The following is an 18,559-nucleotide window of genomic DNA, read 5'->3' on the forward strand; positions in this document are numbered from 1 at the left end:
TTGTTTGTTTGTTTGTTTTTTATTTGTCTGGCTCTGGTCTCTGTGTTTGAGTCCTCTGCATGTGCGGCACTGTTTGCGTATCCATTGTGGATGTGACCTTCTCTCTTTGTTTCTTGTAGCTCAGGGCGTAGGCACGGAAGCTTGAAGCATGAGGGTGAGTGGACAGCAGTGGGGGCCCCGAGTTGGTCGGTGGACTGTGTGAGTCTGCTTCAGCTGTCGGGCCGGCTTTGCAAGTGCCTTGCGACAGCAGAGTACGTCTCCTGCCACGTTTCTGACACGTGCCAGACGTCAGCGGTTCCAGGGTTCCAGTTCCTGAAATGCTGGAGATGCTCGGAGCACGAGAGGAGCTGGGGCGGCTTCGGGGGGCTGGGGGAGAGGGGACAGGGGAGAGGGGGGCGGCTGTGGCGGCGGGGGGGGGGCAGAGAGGGCAGCAGGAGGAGGTGCCGTTGCGTGCGTGTGGCCGACGCCCCTCTGGGTTGGCTGGACTGCTCCGTCCCGAGGCATGCTGGGAGCTGTAGTTCTGCGCTGCCGGGCGGCCACGTGGGCTCCGGGCTGCGCGGCCGGGCCGGGGCCGGGGCCGGGGCCGGGCCGTGCGCGCCGGGGGGCGCAGGTTGCCGCTGGCGGCGAGCGCGGTTGCCGGCGGTGAGGCGAGCGAGAGCCTCCGGGGGTGCCTCCTCGGACCGTCGGGCCGGGAGGGGCGGGGGGTGTTGAGGCCGGGCACGGGTCCTCGCTGCGCTTGATCGTTGGGCTGCGCCGCGCCGCGCCTCGGAGGCTTTCCTCTCCCTGCGTCCTGACAGCCGGCTCTCTCCTTGTGCTGCGGTTCACCGGGGCAGAAGCAGCTCCCCGCCGCTAGGACCCCTGCGGGGTTTGTTGCCGAGCGAAGGTGGCGCACCGGGTAAAGCGAGGAAAGCCGCAGCTGGCGTGCTGCGGTCGCAGGGTTCTCAGGAGAGAGAGCAGCCCGTCCGTCCCGACTGTCCAGGTAAGTCGCAGCGACCTCGGGGTGGAATCAAGGCGTGCTCGTAAGCTTCCTGCAGCCCCGGCTCAAAGGCTTCATTGAATTTGCGGAAGCGCGAGCTGCTCGGCGCTGGGAAGCGCAAAGGGAAGGAAGGCACGTAGTGCCTGCCCAGTCGTAGTAGCCTCTTAGACCTAGAATGAATTGGCCTGTCAGGCTCTGTCTGTTGCTCAGTCTTTGGTACGAGAGGCTAAACTTTGTCCCGCCTCAGCTTTCGGAGTTGTCCTAGGAATAGACTGGTGCTTGCGGGGCTTTCCAGGACGCTGGTTGCGGTCAGTGAGGACAGACGTGAGAGGCAATTTCTGTCTGTCTGTCTGTCTATTGGTTATGTCCCAAGAGTTTTGCTTGAACTGTGTGCAATAAAGGAGGCCTTGGGCCTGTACTGAGCAGCGAGAGAGAGCAAAACTCTGCGTAAGCACTGGCTGTGGCAACGTTGCTTGGGAGTTGAGCGGCTGGGGGTCTTTCCAGAGGTGGGGGGTCTTCCCAGCGGAACTCGGTACGCAGGCAGAAACGTGACCTTCGAGGTCTTTGTTTGTCTTGCGCTGCAGCTGTGGTATTTGACCCGTAACTGTATGGAGTTGCTGAATTCTAGAGGGGATGATAGAGACGTCCCTGGTTCAGCCTTTTTTTTGCCGCAGTCCTTGCAGAAGTTCTGGAAAAATGAGTAGTATCCTTCTCTTTAAGTTCACCTTTTAAAGAGTTCTTCCTGCAGACTCCTGTCTCCGTGGTTTAGGTACGTGATTTGTGTGAAACAGAGCCAGACTTTCCTGTTAACGAGTGCCCTGACTGAAATTCCCTGTTGTTGGAGAACAAGAACCATCAGTGGTGCTTGGCGGTTTAAAACCTCTTGGCTTACGCAAAGGCTAACTTGCCAAAGCGAATGGGAAGTAGCCTAAAGTTCAGTAGATGCGCTGAATAGAAAAGGCCGTCTTCTTGACGGGAAAAGAGCTTTGCAGAACGTGAGCTTTGTTTCCCGTAGGGCTCCCTGCTTGCCCACCTGTTCAGCGATTACTGCAGGCTTTGACTGGTCCCCTCAGGCCCAATATCGCACACGTGCTGTGCTGCAGACGGTGCCTTAGCTTCCTTGCCGTCTCGTGCTGCGTTACTTGTACCTGCAGAAAACTTACTTCAGTGTCACAGAAACCCCGTGGGAAGCGTTCCCGACTCACGCTGGTAGGACCATCCCGTCGTGGCTGGTAAAATCCAGGAGCAGGACGATGCTTGGAAGAACGTCACCTATGGAGGAGAAAACAACAGTCTCCTTCCTGTTAGGCAACAGGTTTCCAAGACTGGTTTCCCCACCCCCCTGTGCGTTTTGAAGGAGGCAGTCCCTAAGCTGATGCAATCCAACTATCCAACTGCATCTAAGATGCTGGTTGTTACTTCCATAAGCTATAAAGGAACTTAATGTGTTCTGTGTTTTTTTTTTTTTTTTTTTTTTTTTTAGGTCGAGGCTTGTGTGCGTGAGTTTGGCTTGTCGCGATGGCCGGTGTAGATGATCGCTCACGTGCCCCAAAGCTCCTTGTGCTGATGCTGGATCTGCCCCACGGTAAAGGACCGCATGCTGTGTGTTCAGCTTTTCTTCCTTACCGTGTCGTCCGTATGTATGTATGTATTTACTTCTCTGAAGGAAAGGGTGGATTTTTCGTGGGTCCCTCTGTGCGCGTCTCGAACCAGGCTGCAGTAAATACGCGTAAGCGAGTAGGCTGCTGCAGCGCGTCCTGGACAGTATCAGGGTGCTACTCTGCTAGCAGTGGAGAGCTGGGTGAAGGTGCCCAGGGTAAGGGCTTGTTCTGCCTCAAGTTGAACAGAAAGTTTCAGGAGTTGAGCATCCCAGGGGATGTTTGTAGGACTGCTGTTAGACGATAAAGGTTCAGATGGCTGTCGACGAAGGGGATTTTGTTGGTTCTTTCTCGATAGCTGTTCCTGCCAAAGATCGCGTCGGTCACAAAAGGTGGTAGTAACCTTGCGGTTTCTATGTTCTGTAGCGTTTGTACTAAAATACACTGGCAGATGAATAAATGAGCAGGTACAAATACACGTGACTCTATAGCTGAGACTAAATAATGTGCAGTTTCTTCTGTGTTTTATCTTTCAAAGCACGTTGTTGCTGAGCGCCTGAGCTTTTTGCTCGCATTACCGAGGAAAGGGAATGGCAGTGCTTCTTCCCCCCTCGTCTCTCTTTTTTTTTTTTTTCCCCCCCCCCTCCTCTTCTTCCTCGATGACAGGGACTCGAAATGTTTTCCTTGGATGTCCACGTGAAAAACGAGATAAATAAATAAATGCTGATGGTGAAGACACTGACAGAATTGGGTGACATTTTCAAGGTAGAGGAGGGGCGAAGAATGTGGAAATTCCTGGTACATTAGTGGTGCTCTGTTAACAAAACTGACGTATACGCCACTTGCTGTTCCTAGTTTTTTGGTTTGGTTTTCCTTTCAGTAGTCTCCCCGAAGGCTTTTGCGGACACACGGTGTATCTTTTCTGTTCTTCCAGTATTCGTTTGTCAGGAAAGACGACCATGCAATCCGAGGGCTGTGGACAACCATCTACCAGGTGGTTGTTGCAGCCTCCATCGGTCATGTTATTTGTGCTTTTAGCTCGCCCTCTCCTATATCTTGAGTTGAATTTCTTTTTTTTTTTTTTTGGCAACGCTATGTTTGCAGTGATAGCATTGCTGCCGAGGTATTTTTTGACTAAAAATGATCTTAACTGTAGTAGTGAATTCACAGAGTGTGGCTTTGTGTAACGACTCCCGCGATCACAACTTTTTTTTTTTTTTTCCTTTGTCACAGATAGGAGGAAAGCTCTTTCCAGAGAGATGGAAAGAAAGTTGTTTCAGAATACGTTCAGAATGTCTGAAGTTGTTTTGGAATTTTTTTTTTTTTTTTTTTTTTTAGTAGTTAACGGTAGTACAGCCCACAGAGCAATTTCTTTGTGCGTGAGAACTCGCGGGTTAACTGAAAGTTACTTGTTTTATTATAAAACTAGGATTTGAAGCCACGGGCATTCAGAAATGCATATGATATGTCTTGTCACAGTCTTCTAGATCAGCTAACCGGAATGAGAACCAATCTTCTGAAAACACACAGGGATATCGTGGGGCAGGATGAAGGTAAATGGACACAATTATTTATTAATATTCTGGTACAGCTATTTAATTCACCTAAGTAGTGTTTCTGTCCTCGGTGTGGGAGAGGAAGTAGACTTTGCATCGTTTCTTGGGTCAGTCGTCCTTCCCTAGATTCTGAAGGAAAAGAATGAAATTTCTGCCTTCTGTCACAAAACATGTTGTGCGTGCTTGGAATTTGAAAATTAAGTTTCATGGGTGAGCTTTCCTGTGCAACAGGATGCAGTAGACGTTCTTATAGTGATGGTGAAAGGAAAGAGGGGCTTTATTTGCCTTTTGCTTTTCCTTTGTCTTGTAGAGGGAGGAAATAGTGATTTCTAGTTCTTAAATGCTAACACTGGAAATGGAAGCATGCGAGGCTTGTATTTCCTTAGTCTTAAGGTAGACTAAATTTAGATACCTTGTTCTGCTGCAGACTGCCTTCACGGCGTTCCTGTTGCTCAAAGGGGAAATCATCAGGAGTAGTTGAAAATGATGCCTTCACCCCTTCGGGAGATTGATCCAGATCAACCAAAAAGGCTTCTTCATACACTTGGCAGTCTGTTCAAACAGGATGAGAAGGTAGGAGAAGTCTTGCTATCTGCTGTATCATTATTTGAAAAGTAACTGAATTGTAACACGGAGGCAAATACTCTGGTAGTGAATTGACGAAGCAATTGTATTTTACTTATATTAAAAAAAAAAAAAAGTCTTTTCAGGGTATGATGATAGATGAAGCAGATAAATTTGTTGCTGGGCCTCAGAATAAGATCAAGCGTCCTGGAGAGCCCAATACTCCAGTATCACTAAAGAGAGAAGGCGTAGCATGTCGCCGCTATTGCGACGGCCACAATCACTGTTGTGACAAACCATGTTGGTGGGAAAGGGCCACCCTGTGCTGCTGGATCTCCGTCACCATATCTGAACCTCAAAGGCATGCCGACAAATAAAGGTATGTTGGAGTTGTTGTAGTACAGGAACTTGCGTGGTCATAAATGGACATAGTGTGCAGAAAAAAAAAAAAAAAGGTCTCCGTGCTTTCTGTGTTAATTCAAAAGGACACGTAAGTTTTAGAGTTAATTGGGACTGAATTTCTTTGGTCGGCTTAGACAAACAGGCTGTTGCTATAGGTAACGAAGTCCTGAATGAGCAATAATTTTGAACTGTTTCTAAAAAGTGCTGAAACCTTTCACCACGATGGTTTGGCGGTAGCAAGGATTTCATTTCAGCTTTTAATTCTCATTTGTGTATTCTGTAGTGGGGAAGGGAGAAGTGGGGAAGGAAAGTGTGTAAAAAAAAAAAAAAAAAAAAAATTAAAATTTCTCACAAATAGTAATTTACCCACCTGTTGCAGCAGAGTCGAAAGAAAAATTTGCTGGAACTGGGGGAAGGAGGGGAAACTTTAGTTTACTTTAGTCACTGAAATGGGAATACAGCAAATAACTTAACGACAGTCATATGAGACGGTAGCAGCCCAAAAGGAGGTATTCCTGTGGTTGCGTCAAAGGGTGAATAAAACTACTGAAGTGATCTGACAGTGCTGAGTAACTCTCTACACAGTACTTTCAACAAGAAGGGATGCAGAATAATGTCCTTCTGTGTTTTTTGATCCTGCAGTTATATGCACTACTAAGCTCCTTCTTAATTTTCAGACACTGGTATCAGTACTGTCCAAGATGGTAATGGAGAGAAGAAAGCAGAAAACTGTCAGTTGCTGGAAAAGCAAATTGATGGCTTGTCTGTGCAAATGGCTTCTTCGGTTCCAGCTGTTAAGGGAGAGGATGAAATGTCACCTGGTGACTTAGACTCTCTACATGATGAGTTCAATTGCTTAAATGATGCAAAGATGGCTTGGATCATAAGCCTGGTACCAATGCACTTGTTCGAGGGCCTCTAAATTACAGCGTGGCTGGAGATGACCAAAAACGAGTGATGGAGTCTACTTCTGAATCTGTGCCAAATTGATTTAAAATAACACCTACAATGTTGGAGGGAAGCGATGCTGGTATTAAAATCAGAGTGGTGAAAGAGGTTCGCAAACGTGGAAGAAGTAAGTTCTTTATTAGTGTATTAAAAATAGGCTAGGGGTACAGAAGACTTTTTCTTGAAATGAGGATCTATTTTGAAAATAAAACCTCAGATTTGGAATGATTTTTGATTACTCGTGTACAAGTAGTGGAAGAACAAGAAAGTAAGTACATGTATTCACAGTCCAACTTTATATCCTCACCGTCCTTACTGCAGCACTCTTAAGCAGGCTTAATCACAGCACCATTCGTGTTTTCATAGTTGGTTCAGAGAAGAAAACACAGAAACCAATGAAAAAATACTGTTGTTTCACATCTAAGGTGTCCGGTTCATTCTTTTGCGCTACTTTTTTTTTTTTTTGTTAAACTTTATACGAGACAATCGTGCTCATGCTCCACATGGATCGGTCATCTTGTAAAGAGTAGTTATCTTAAACCTCTGCTTTCAAAAATGACAGCTCTAGGTTGAAACATGGCTTGGTATCCCTTTGTTTCTATTAACTGCTGATCATGGCAGCGTGTTCGTGGAGATACAAGGCTTCTCTGCTGATTAAACCTAGTCTGCATTTTCCAAGGGCAGGTGTTTCTAGATACTGCTCTTTTAAGAGAACAAAATTCAGCGTTACATTTGAATATCAGCTAATCGATATCACTTCAAATTATTGGTATGCTGGCTTTTTTTTCTTATGTGCATTACTGTATGCAGAAATGGGAAACTCTAGGCTGTGTTGTTTTTCCTTTGGCTGTTGAGATTTACTGAAAATGCATTTACAAGATCTGTTTCTAATATCTGTTTGGATCTCTTCTTTAAGATCGTGAAAAAAAATCTTCTCTCTTCTTGAGGAGGTACGTACAAGGACGGATGGAAACTCAGAAGTATTTCATTGAATTTGCTATAAGGGAAGGAGCAAGGTTTGTATAGATACGAATGATTCAGAGTTAAACGCTAACGTTGTTCATGATAGCAAATCTCAATCTTTTCCAAAACAAGTGTTTTGTTTTGACATACTGAAATTATTACAGTTTCAGCGGTCAAACTGCCGTTGTATTTTCTGAAGTAAATGGTCGTTACCTAGAGCTGAAGTGTGAAATAGAAAGATATGGGTGGTTATGGAAGAAAGACCCAGAATTTGCGTGGGTTGGGGAAAGATGGCTGTATCAAATTAAATTTGCCATTCTGATGTCAGAAATGAGGGAAGCTCTTCCATGCTGGAAACAGAGAGCCTCTGCTAATACTGTTTGTCGTGGCAAAATAATACTGAGTTATTTAACTGCTGTTTTTGGAAGAAGAAATGAAATTACTTCCCTAGGTTTAAAAATCGTGTCTTAATACAGCACTTAAAGAGAACGCTAGAGGAGCTAGAGTTCAACAGCCTACCCAACAGAGTTAATCAGGTGAACGGTAGATAATAGTGTACCAGCCAGAGGAATACGGACCGGGAATGAGTTTGCTGTGCCGCAGAAGAGTGGAAGAGGACGTAGCTGTTGCCCTCGCCATCCTGGCGGTCAAGTGATCTTACTGTCAGAGTCTGAGAAGAAGCAGCAGAGCTTTAACTTTACGAACCTCTATCGGCAGAAGCTGGGCTGTAACCTTAAGGACGTGCTATGAAAGGTGTGGCTTTTTTCCTGTGGAGGGTGCTCTTTGCTCAACAGGCTGAAAAAAATAACCATTGCTGCCCCTCCTGCAGGTGGTGAGAATTTACTCGCTTGAATACTGTCATTAGCCGTTTTACGTGCAATAGGCAGTGGATCGCACTAAAATGGGGCACTGTCAAATGCACACAGTGTCTGCATTGTGGAGAGATCCCATCTGTTGTGTGTCGTGTCCCCCCCCCCCAATAAAAAAACAAACAAACAAACAAAAAAACCTCCCAGAAACACCTGCACTGGTAATATTGCATGTTGCCAGCACAGAGACGAGGGTCTTGTTCCCGAGAACTGCTAGCCATGCCTTTAAACTTGAGATTCAGCGTAGATCGAGAGTAAAGAAACTGCTGTTGTGTTAATGAAAGCTAAAGACAGCCCTGTGACTGTTACCACTTGGTGGTTACTAAACAATCTACCTCAGACTCTCTTCTGTTTTTATCTGCAGACATTATGAAAGCGCACCTGAGGCTTCCCAGGTCCCTGACTTCAGTTCTCTTTCATCCCGTGAGCAGGACGGAGATTCTTCAGGTGGCCTTGCCTTGGCACACGCTGTGCTTTGGAAGCACTAAAAAGAAATGCTTTTAAAAGTGTGCATTTATTTTAATGTTCATACAAAAGAGACTGGTTTTGAACAGTGTTGTTACCGGATCACTAATTTGATATTTTAACTGTATACATTTTTTTGAACATAGGGGTGTGTGTGTGTGTATATGTGTGTATGTGTGTGTGTATATATATATATATATATATATATAAAAAAATAAACCGTTTTATTAATTCTCATTAAGTGCTGATCTGAGGAGTCTGTAATGGGCAGCGCTGAATTCCTCGAATTGTCTGTCACCAACAGACCGCTAATATTTTTTGTGAAACCAGTCTGCATATCCTGAAACCCCACTTCTGGTAATAGCTGCGGAATGTGTTTGTTACTTACCTCCCGGTAGCACGTACCCTGGAGCACCTGCCTCATCAGTCAGCTCAGCCTGTACAGGGTGTACATTTTTGCTCCAAGGCTAAAGTGTTAAAGACACCAAGTTCCAGCTTGCCAAATCCTTGGTTACCCGAGTTAATATCCTCCCTTCCGTTCCTCTTACTCTTTTGTTCAAAGGTAATGTTGTGAATCACAGAAAATGCAACGAAGACTGGAGCACCTGCACGTAATTAATATTTTCCTTTGAAACGGTAATGTGCCAGTAGTAAGTGGCTCTTCAGATAATTTTATTTTCGGTTGTTCTCATTTAAAAACAGTCTCCTGCTCCTTTAACAGCTTTCTTTTAAAAGACAAGCTGAAGTTGTGCTGGCGTTAACAAGCTCTTCACAAGGTACTGGGGCTGTCCTGAGGATTCCACTTGGCCAGCCAGCAGAAGAGGCAGGGAAACATACTTACGTTGATGGCCTGAACTTCTCTTCCTCTTACTCTTTTTAGTACTAGCCAGCGTGTGTGAGACATCTTTTCCTTCTCCTGTGAAGCAGGGGGCTGGTCTTTCTGGAAGAGGTTGTTTGACCATTGGAATTACACCAGTGAGATTCAAGAAGGAAATTAAATCCAAAAGCAGCAGCGTATCTTTATTACTACGTTAAGTGAGAAAGTGACACGTGGAACGAACTCGTTATAAACAATTCTGAACTCTTTTTCTTATCGGGAACGTACTTATCTGTACCGTTGAACGTACTTGGGGGAAAAAAAAAAACAAAAACAAACAAACAAAAAAAAAAAAACAAACCCCAGTAGTACCTTGGAATACATAGGGCGATTCATCCCTTCAGGATCATTACACGGCAGCTGTATGTCACCACAATACGCCTCTTTTGCTTAATGGTGGACTTCTAAGAGGGAATTTACTTGGGTCAGGTATACTGTGTGTATGTGGTTTTATGCGTGTAGAACTGCCTGTACTACACTATCTCTTAAATAGGTGGTGGTAAGAGGAGACAGCTTTCTTCTAGTAGATTCTTACTTAAGTTTCTTTAGTGATTCCGGGGGCACTGACTTGACCGCGATGTGCCTGAGCAGGGCCTGTGACCTGGTTAGCATCTAAACCTCCTCCTCTGATGTGGTACAGCTGTCTGCTAAATTAGTTACAGAAAGATGGTGACTTTAACTCAGACAGTTCTCTCTTACCTCGCTATTGTTTTATCTGGATAATTTGAATTTGGATTAGAGCGGCGGAGGGAAAAGATGCCTTACGCTGAAACGGACGCGAGTCTGTGAGAAGAAAGCCAGGCGTCCTTGGAGACTGTGCCAATGAAAAGGCGAAGAAAAAATGAGTGGAATAAATCTCAGTGCACGTAGTCCTGCATCCCGAAGGGAGCACAGAAGGAAGGTTGCTTGCTTAGAAGAGCAGTGGATGCTTCGTGCCCGCCTTAAAGAGAATATTAACAGAGAGAATTCGTTGTAAGACAAGCTGCCCCGCGGGGTGTGGGTAGCAAACACGTTGGAAAAAATACAGCCACAAGCTCCGAATGGCACAGTAGGCGAGCTGTGATCCGCCCGACAAGGCCTCCCGCGGGCGCCCCCTGCTGGTGGGAAAGGGGTACTGCAGGCGGCCGGGGGGCGCGCATGCGCGGTGACGCCGGCGGGCGCCCTCTGCCGCCACCTGCTGCTGTTATTCGGGTACTGCAGGCGGCCGAGGGGCGCGCATAGCGCGGTGACTCCTGCGGGTGCCCTCTGCCGCCACCTGCTGGTGTCATTCGGGTACTGCAGGCGGCCGAGGGGCGCGCATAGCGCGGTGACTCCCGCGGGCGCCCTCTACCGCCACCTGCTGGTGGGAAGCGAGTACTGCAGGCGGCCGAGGGGCGCGCATGCGCGGTGGGGTCCGGTGGCGCCCTCTGCCGCCACCTGCTGGTGGTAAAGGGGTACTGCAGGCAGCCGGGAGGCGCGCATGCGCGGTGACGCCCGCGTGCGCCCTCTACCGCCACCTGCTGGTGATATTCGAGTACCGCAGGCTGCCGGGCGCCACGAATGCGCGGTGACGCCCGCGGACACCCTCTGCCGCCACCTACTGGTGAGAAAGGGGTACTGCAGGCGGCCGGGGGGCGCGCATGCGCGGTAGGGTCCGGTGGCGCCCCCTGCCACCACCTGCTGGTGGTAAAGGTGTACTGCAGGCAGCCGGGGGGCGCGCATGCGCGGTGACGCCCGCGGGCGCTCTCTGCTGCCACCTGCTGGTGTGAAGTGAGTACTGCAGGCGTCCGGGGAGCGCGCATGCGCGGTGACGCCCGCGGGCGCCCTCTGCCGCCACCTGCTGCTGTTATTCGGGTACTGCAGGCGCCCGGGGGCCGCGCATGCGCCGTGACGCCGGCGGGCGCCCTCTGCCGCCACCTGCTGCTGTTATTCGAGTACTGCAGGCGGCCGGTGTGCACGCATGCGCGGTGGGGTCCGGTGGCGCCCTCTGCCGCCACCTGCTGGTGGGAAAAGGGTACTGCAGGCGGCCGGGGGCCGCGCATGCGCGGTGACGCCCGCGGGCGCCCTCTGCCGCCACCTGCTGATGGGATAGGGGTACTGCAGGCGGCCGGGGGGCGCGCATGCGCGGTGGGGGTCCGGTGGCGCCCTCTGCCGCCACCTGCTGGTGGGAAAAGGGTACTGCAGGCGGCCGGGGGGCGCGCATGCGCGGTGACGCCCGCGGGCGCCCTCTGCCGCCACCTGCTGGTTTTAATCGGGTACTGCAGGCGGCCGGGGGGCGCACATGCGTGGTGACGCCCGCGGGCGGCCTCTGCCGCCTCCTGCTGGTTTTAATCGGGTATTGCAGGCGGCCGGGGGGCGCGCATGCGTAGTGACGCCGGCGGGCGCCCTCTGCCGCCACCTGCTGGTGGAGAACGAGTACTGCAGGTGGCCGGCGTGCACGCATGCGCGGTGGGGTCCGGTGGCGCCCTCTGCCGCCACCTGCTGGTGTTATTCGGGTACTGCAGGCGGCCGGGGGGCCGCGCATGCGCGGTGACGCCCGCGGGTGCCCTCTACCGCCACCTGCTGGTGGAGAACGAGTACTGCAGGCGTCCGGGGAGCGCGCATGCGCGGTGGGGCCCGGGGGCGCCCTCTGCCGCCTCCTGCTGGTGGAAAACGAGTACTGCAGGCGGCCGTGGGGCCGTGCATGCGCGTTGCTTATTACGTCGTTGTTTTTTTTGATGTGCAATTTCCTACGCTCCTAGGTTTTTCTTCATATGTAAATCACACAGAGTCACAGATCTTCTAGGTTGGAAGAGACCTCAAGATCATTGAGTCCAACCTCTGACCTAACACTAAAGTTTGAGCTAATTCCCGTGGAAAAATTTTTCATTTACTTTCTTGGTTGTATTGTCCTTTCTATGTTCAAAGCTGAGGCATAAATACGGTAAATTTTGCTTCTAGAAACACCCCAGTTCTTTTGTCTGCACTCTGCATGCTGTAAACTAGGGATAGGCACAAAAAAAAACCAAATAAATAAATAAATAAAAGAACACAGCTGCTGCTGCTCCTGCTCTCTTTCTTGTGGTTTGCCCCCTCCCCTTTCCCAGGTGATTGGGTTTGGGTGCTGGGCGGGGCCAAATGGTATAGGAGCCCCAGGCACGGCATCAGAGAGCTCCTTCTGCCTGGGCTGCTCTTTGGGGGCAGTGCTTTGTTGATGCTTCTGTTAGCTACATGCAGGGTTCTGTTGGTGGGTCAGGGTCTGGTACGATCTTTTGGAGGAAACTGATCTAGTAGTATGTGCATTTATTGCTTGAAGCTCTTTGGAGGTGATTAATTGTTATAGCACATTTATGGATAGGATGTCAATGTTATTTTGTGCGTTTGCTTTGTTGTTCCAGGTCCCTCGTGATTTTTGCAGGGTTACAGGGCAGATGCCACCAGATCTACCCCTTTTGTTGTTTTTGTTTTGTTTGTTTGTTTGTTTGTTTTTCTTGATTTTTCTTTTTCTTTTTTGGAAGGGGGTTTGGGATTTGAGCGTCCTATTTTTTTGGGTTTGGGATTTGAGCATCTCAATTTTGCGGGTTTGGGATTTGAGCGTCTTAATTTATTGGGTTAGGGGTTTTAGGCATAGGACTTCAGGGGTTTAGTGTGGTAAATAGTTTGGGTTAGGTCTGTAGGGGTTTCGAGGATGTTTAGGGATAGGGCTTGAGGCTTTTTTGTGTAAGGGCGGGAAGGGCTAGGGTTACAGTGAGTGCTGTTAAGTGTAGTTCTCGAAAACTCGGCCTCTGATTGGCCGTGCTGGCTGTCCAGGGAATTCTGGTAGGTGTAGTTTTCCGGCACCAGGCTTCCGGTAGGCCGTGTTGACTGCCCAGAGCATGCCGGGAGATGTAGTTCTGGGACTCCGGACCTCCGGGGGGCCATGTTGAGCGCCCAGAGCATGCCTGGAAATGAAGTTCTCGGGAACTAGGGTTGGGGTTAGGGACTAGGGCTGGGGCTAGGGTTAGAGTTTAGGGTGCGGGTTGGGGTTAGGGTTAGGGCTAGTGAATGCTGGTTCTCCGTGTTTGCAGATGATGGTGAGCGTGTTTAAACTAATTCCAGTTGAAGAAGTTTCAGTTACTTGCTTGGTGCCGTTATCAGTTCAACATTAAAAGCTGCAGCAAAAGCAAAAGGGGATTTTTGCTTCTAGAAACACCACAGGTCTCTTGTCTGCTCTCTGAATGTTTTTGAGATGAAACAGATTTTAAAAAACAAAGGAAAAAACAAAACAAAACAAAACACAGCTGCTTCTTTTGCTCTCTTCCTACCTTCATGTGCTTTGCCCCTCCCCTTTCCCAGGTGATTGGGTTTGGGTGCTGGGCGGGGCTAAATGCTATATGAGCCCCAGGCATGCCATCAGAGAGCTCCTTCTGCCTGGGCTGCTCTTTGGGGGTAAGTGCTTTGTTTTTCCTTCAGTCAGTTGCCGGGTTCTCTAGGCAGGCTGGAGTCTATGGATTTCTGGAATTCTAAGGGCTTGGAATTCACTTCATAGAGGGATATTTAGCAGAGGTTGCTGGCTCAGTTTGGGGCGCGGTTGTCACTGCAGTTATTTTCCTACAGCCAATAGAGTAAAATTCCAGTTTGCCTTTTAGAGGTGCTATAAGTGGGTAAAGAGAACAGATGGAAGCGTGTGCCACGTGGGGTAGGCAAGCGGCTGAGGTACAGGAGGGGATGAGAGTATGTGATTTTTTTTCTGGGGATGAAATGGACTCAATTTTGTTGGTGTATAATCTGTTCTGCTCCTAGATTTTTCTTTCAATGTGAAGAAAAGTTTGAGCTAATTCCAGGTAAGAAAGTTCCAGTTACTTGCTGGGTCGTATTGTCCTTTTAATATTCAAAGCTACAGCAAAAGCGTGGGGATTGTTGCTTCAAGAAACACCCCGGTTTTCTTGTCTGCACTCTGCATGCCGTTGAGCTAAAGCAGACTAAAAAATAAATAAATACAGGAAACACACACACAAAAAACAACAATAACAAAAACAACAACAACAAAAAAAAACCACCATTGGGTGATGTGTTGTGAACGCAACGATCATTTAATCCCTTTGTTTTCCCAGGTGGTGTGGATTATACTGGTTGCACTGTTGGAGCTTGGATTTGGAGAGGAACAGGTGAGCATAGTTGTATGTTGCATCAGCAGTAGTCAGCGTTGTGGAGAAGGTTGGGCATCATGACCGGCATGCTAGTGAATGCTGGTACTCTGTTTTTGCAGCTGATGATGAGCCTGGCAATTGCCTAAGATGACGACCAGTGCCTGTGTATTTCTTGAGGCGGAGGGAATTTACCATGCAGCAACCTGAGAGCTAAGTTGGGGGGCACCTGGTATTTGCATATCTGGGGTGGCTAATGGGAGCTGGGAGCCAGAGGAGCATGGTGCCTGCTGGCTGACTAGACTTGGTGCCACGGAGAGGGTGGTTCAGGCTGGGTCACGTTCAGGCTGCTTGTGGCTGGGTCGCCAGGCTAATAGAAGAGGCGGGATTATTTTGTAGCGTGAGTGCGTGCGCCAGGCAGGACAGTTTCCTTCTGTTCGTCTGTCCTGTAGTGTTGCTTCTGCAGCGTCTGTTCTGTGCTTCTCGGGTCTTGATATCCTTCTAGCTTTTTACACTGGACTGACCAGACAGGGGACTTGGTAGCGGTGCTGAAGGGCCTCACTGCTTGTTTAGTCATCGTGGCTCTGATCCGAGCACTTCTTGTCTTGCAGTCGCTGCTTGAAATGCAGGTCTGTTTCAGGTCTCGTGCATCATATTCGGTTTGAGATGGCGTCTGTTTCCATCCTCACTCTTGCGGAAGTCATCTGGGCCGCATCAGGAGCTCTTGCTTGGAAATTGATTTCCTAAGCGTCGTCTTATGTGATTAAGGAGGTATTGGGGAGGCAAGGACAGTCCCCTGACAAGGACTGTATATCTCGAAACAAGACACCGGAACTCACGATAAGGAAGCGGCAGACGGACAGAGAAACAAATGTAAGGACTATAAATCTCAAAACTGGACGTTGGAATTCATTATAAAGACACAACAAAGGGAAGAATTAGCAACAGCCAGCTCTTGCGATTAAGAAACATGCCAACTCAGCGGATTCCTGACCAAAGGTGAAAAGTACACTGTGAGGAAGACTCGGGGTCTTCCTCCCAAAGACCCCTGCCCATGTCCCAAAGGCCCCTGCCCACAATTCTTGGGAGGTTCTACGCAGGCGCAAGGTGCCAAAAGGCTAATTAGCATGAGAAGCGAGGGAAGGCGGGGGTAGGTAATGAATATGTATAGGCGCCGGTAGAATATTGATTGATCGTATAAATTCAAGACTGCTTTCTGCTTTGGGTATGCACCATAGGTGGAGAGATCCCCCGTGCATCCAGCGCTGCAATAAAGAATATACCGCTTAAAGGAATTTCGGCTTCAATCTTTGAATCATATGGGGTTTTCAGTCCCCATCCTTCTGGTCTCTTGTCTTGAAGGCAGGCTTTTTAGGCCTCCATCACCCCAGTTCTGGCAGTGTCTTCCAGTTGCGTGTCGTGACATTTGCGTCTCTCCTTGGGTCTGGTGCAGAGCACCTGTTGTGACTTGCTGTTGCCATAGGGCTTCCCTCCGGGGGTCACTTTTTCTTGCGCCTTGTGTTGTGTGTTTTGTTTGTAGTGTTTGCGGCGTGCCTGTGTGTGTATGTGTTTGGTCTGGAGCTGTCCTGCCTGGCAGTTAGTGATGACAGCTAACGTGGTAGTGCATGGGTGTGCTAATACATTGTCCGGACTGTGTTGGCGAAGACATCTGGTCTGCCTCTGCGCACGTACTGAAGGGCAGCAGGCACAGTCATCTCTGTGGTGTTTGTCAGATGTGTGTGTGGGGGGGAGAGTTGAGCTGCTTGTGAGCAGCTGCTCGCATAGTGCTTGAACGGTGTGCTTGAGGAGGAGGTCTGTCGAATCTTGAAAGCTTACAGATAAGGGGTTTTTGAAACTTTTATTTTTATTTCTCTCCTGTCCCCAGTAGAGTGTAAACCTTTGGAGGAACCTGTCGCAGGAAAGAGCTCCTTCCGGAACTGTTCAGCGCTCCGTAGGCAGCTCGGTGACTGGCTTGGGCTACTTCTGAGGTGTGCTGAGGCAAGGGGGCTGCTGTTTTGAAATGATAATATTGTAAACGGGGTCCCTTTGTGTTGTTGAGGGATGGGTGCTAATGCTGGCAGCTGAATGATTATCTTGTGACCGTTTTCATTTGTTAAAGCTGAAACACAGTGTACAACGCGGGACTTGACCGGAGCTGCTTTTGGCAAGGTGAGCGATGAACAGATGTAGCAGGTACTTTAGGGGTGCAGTTGTCACTGCAGTTACTTAACTGCACAAAGTACAGTAAAAATCCTGTTTATATTTCAGGGGTGTTGTAGCTGGCCTAAGAGAGCAGATGGAAGCATCTGCCTCGAGGGCAGGTGAGGGAGCAGAGGTTAGGGAGCAGATGAGAGTAACTGTCCCAGCTGTGCTGTGGCTTTGGATGCTGCTTCAGCCTATGCTTTTCTTTTTGTTTCACAGGTGTGTCGCACAGGCTGAGTGGGGCCAAGCTGCACTCTGAAGAGCAGCACGGGAAGGGCGGGCTGTTTGTGAGCTGGATTGGAGCAGAACTGCCAAGTAGCACGAGGTGACTGCGAAGGGTCTTGCTTTGCAGGTGCCATGGCAGGCTCTCCACAGAAGCGGTTGAGGATTTGAGAAGAGGTTGCAGATCATCGAGGAGCGACACGTGCAGGGACGGCTTGAAAACGGTATGGCTGCTTTCTCTTCTGTTTATCAGGTGTCCCAGGCAACGTGGGCTGTGATGTTAGCCTTTAGGATCGGAACAAAGCAGGCGCTGATGGCGGTCTTCTTTGGTAGGCAAAGAGGTGCCCGAAGCCCCCTCCTGTGCAGCCTGAGCACGCCTCGCTGAGGATGAAGCCTGCTTTCCAGCAGTTCTGGAAACTGTGTTGAGGCTGAAATGCTGCGTCTGTGTTCGGGTTGGGGTTGCACCTTGGTGAGTGTAGGGATGGGTTTTAAGTGGGTGCAGCGGAGGGCCCGGCCCCAGTGTCCTGTAGTGTGTTTTGACCCATCAGCATAGCCTTTTGGTTCTCAGATAGCCTGCTGAAGTAAGTGATTTTTGCTGCGAGTGGAACGGAATTGATTTTGTTGGCGTATAATCTGTTCTGCTCCTAGATTTTTCTTTCTGCGTAAATAAAAGTTTGAGCTAATTTGAGCTGAAAAAGCTTCAGTTACTTGCTTGGTTGTGTTGTCCTTTCAATATTCAAAGCTGCAGCGAAAGCGTGGGGATTGTTGCTTCTAGAAACACCCCAGTTCTCTTGTCTGCCCTCTGCATGCTGTTGAGCTAAGCCTTATAAATAAGTAAATAAACCACAGCTGCTGCTCCTCCTCTTTCTACTTTCATGTGCTTTGCCCCTCCCCTTTCCCAGGTGATTGGGTTTGGGTGCTGGGTGGGACCAAAAGGTATATGAGCCCCAAGTATGCCGTCAGAGAGCTCCTTCTGCCTGGGCTGCTCTTTGGGGGTAAGTGCTTTGTTTTTCCTTCAGTCAGTTGCCGGGTTCTCTAGGCAGGCTGGAGTCTATGGATTTCTGGAATTCTAAGGGCTTGGAATTCACTTCATAGAGGGATATTTAGCAGAGGTTGCTGGCTCACTTTTTTTTTGGGATGGTGGGATACGCTCCTGTGTTTGATCTGTATTTTAATCTCTAGATGAATCAACCCACTTGTGTAACTCTCCAGAGGACTAAACCCAGCTTGATGACATGCTAGAAGAGGCTTGACCGCGTTGGTGCAGTATTACCAAGAGACTGAGCAGGGTCACCTTTTTCATCTGCAAAGGGTATGTCTGTCATTACCCCTGCCGGGGCTGCTATGCATTCATGGCCTTGTGGCATTTGTGGACTTCAGTTTGTTTGTTTGTTTGTTTGTTTTTTATTTGTCTGGCTCTGGTCTCTGTGTTTGAGTCCTCTGCATGTGCGGCACTGTTTGCGTATCCATTGTGGATGTGACCTTCTCTCTTTGTTTCTTGTAGCTCAGGGCGTAGGCACGGAAGCTTGAAGCATGAGGGTGAGTGGACAGCAGTGGGGGCCCCGAGTTGGTCGGTGGACTGTGTGAGTCTGCTTCAGCTGTCGGGCCGGCTTTGCAAGTGCCTTGCGACAGCAGAGTACGTCTCCTGCCACGTTTCTGACACGTGCCAGACGTCAGCGGTTCCAGGGTTCCAGTTCCTGAAATGCTGGAGATGCTCGGAGCACGAGAGGAGCTGGGGCGGCTTCGGGGGGCTGGGGGAGAGGGGACAGGGGAGAGGGGGGCGGCTGTGGCGGCGGGGGGGGGCAGAGAGGGCAGCAGGAGGAGGTGCCGTTG

At 49.3% G+C, this 18,559-nt stretch overlaps 1 long non-coding RNA gene across 5 annotated transcripts; it reads left to right on the plus strand.

The window, feature by feature from the left end:
* The first annotated feature begins 449 nt into the window (after window positions 1-449).
* LOC311209449 lies at window positions 450-8,488 on the plus strand. 5 transcript variants are annotated; one of them, XR_014618410.1, is made up of 9 exons: window positions 450-979; window positions 2,131-2,320; window positions 2,460-2,561; window positions 4,054-4,127; window positions 4,558-4,703; window positions 5,774-6,171; window positions 6,961-7,060; window positions 7,484-7,760; window positions 8,241-8,488. It is a non-coding gene; the product is annotated as an uncharacterized lncRNA (long non-coding RNA). The 5 variants fall into 5 exon arrangements; XR_014618411.1 differs by having other exon boundaries at window positions 2,153-2,320; XR_014618413.1 differs by lacking the exon at window positions 450-979 and adding an exon at window positions 3,241-3,339 and having other exon boundaries at window positions 2,023-2,320.
* Window positions 8,489-18,559: the final 10,071 nt, after the last annotated feature.

Source organism: Netta rufina, assembly GCF_964035555.1.
Source record: "Netta rufina genome assembly, chromosome: 4".
NCBI classification, from domain to species: Eukaryota; Metazoa; Chordata; class Aves; order Anseriformes; family Anatidae; genus Netta; species Netta rufina.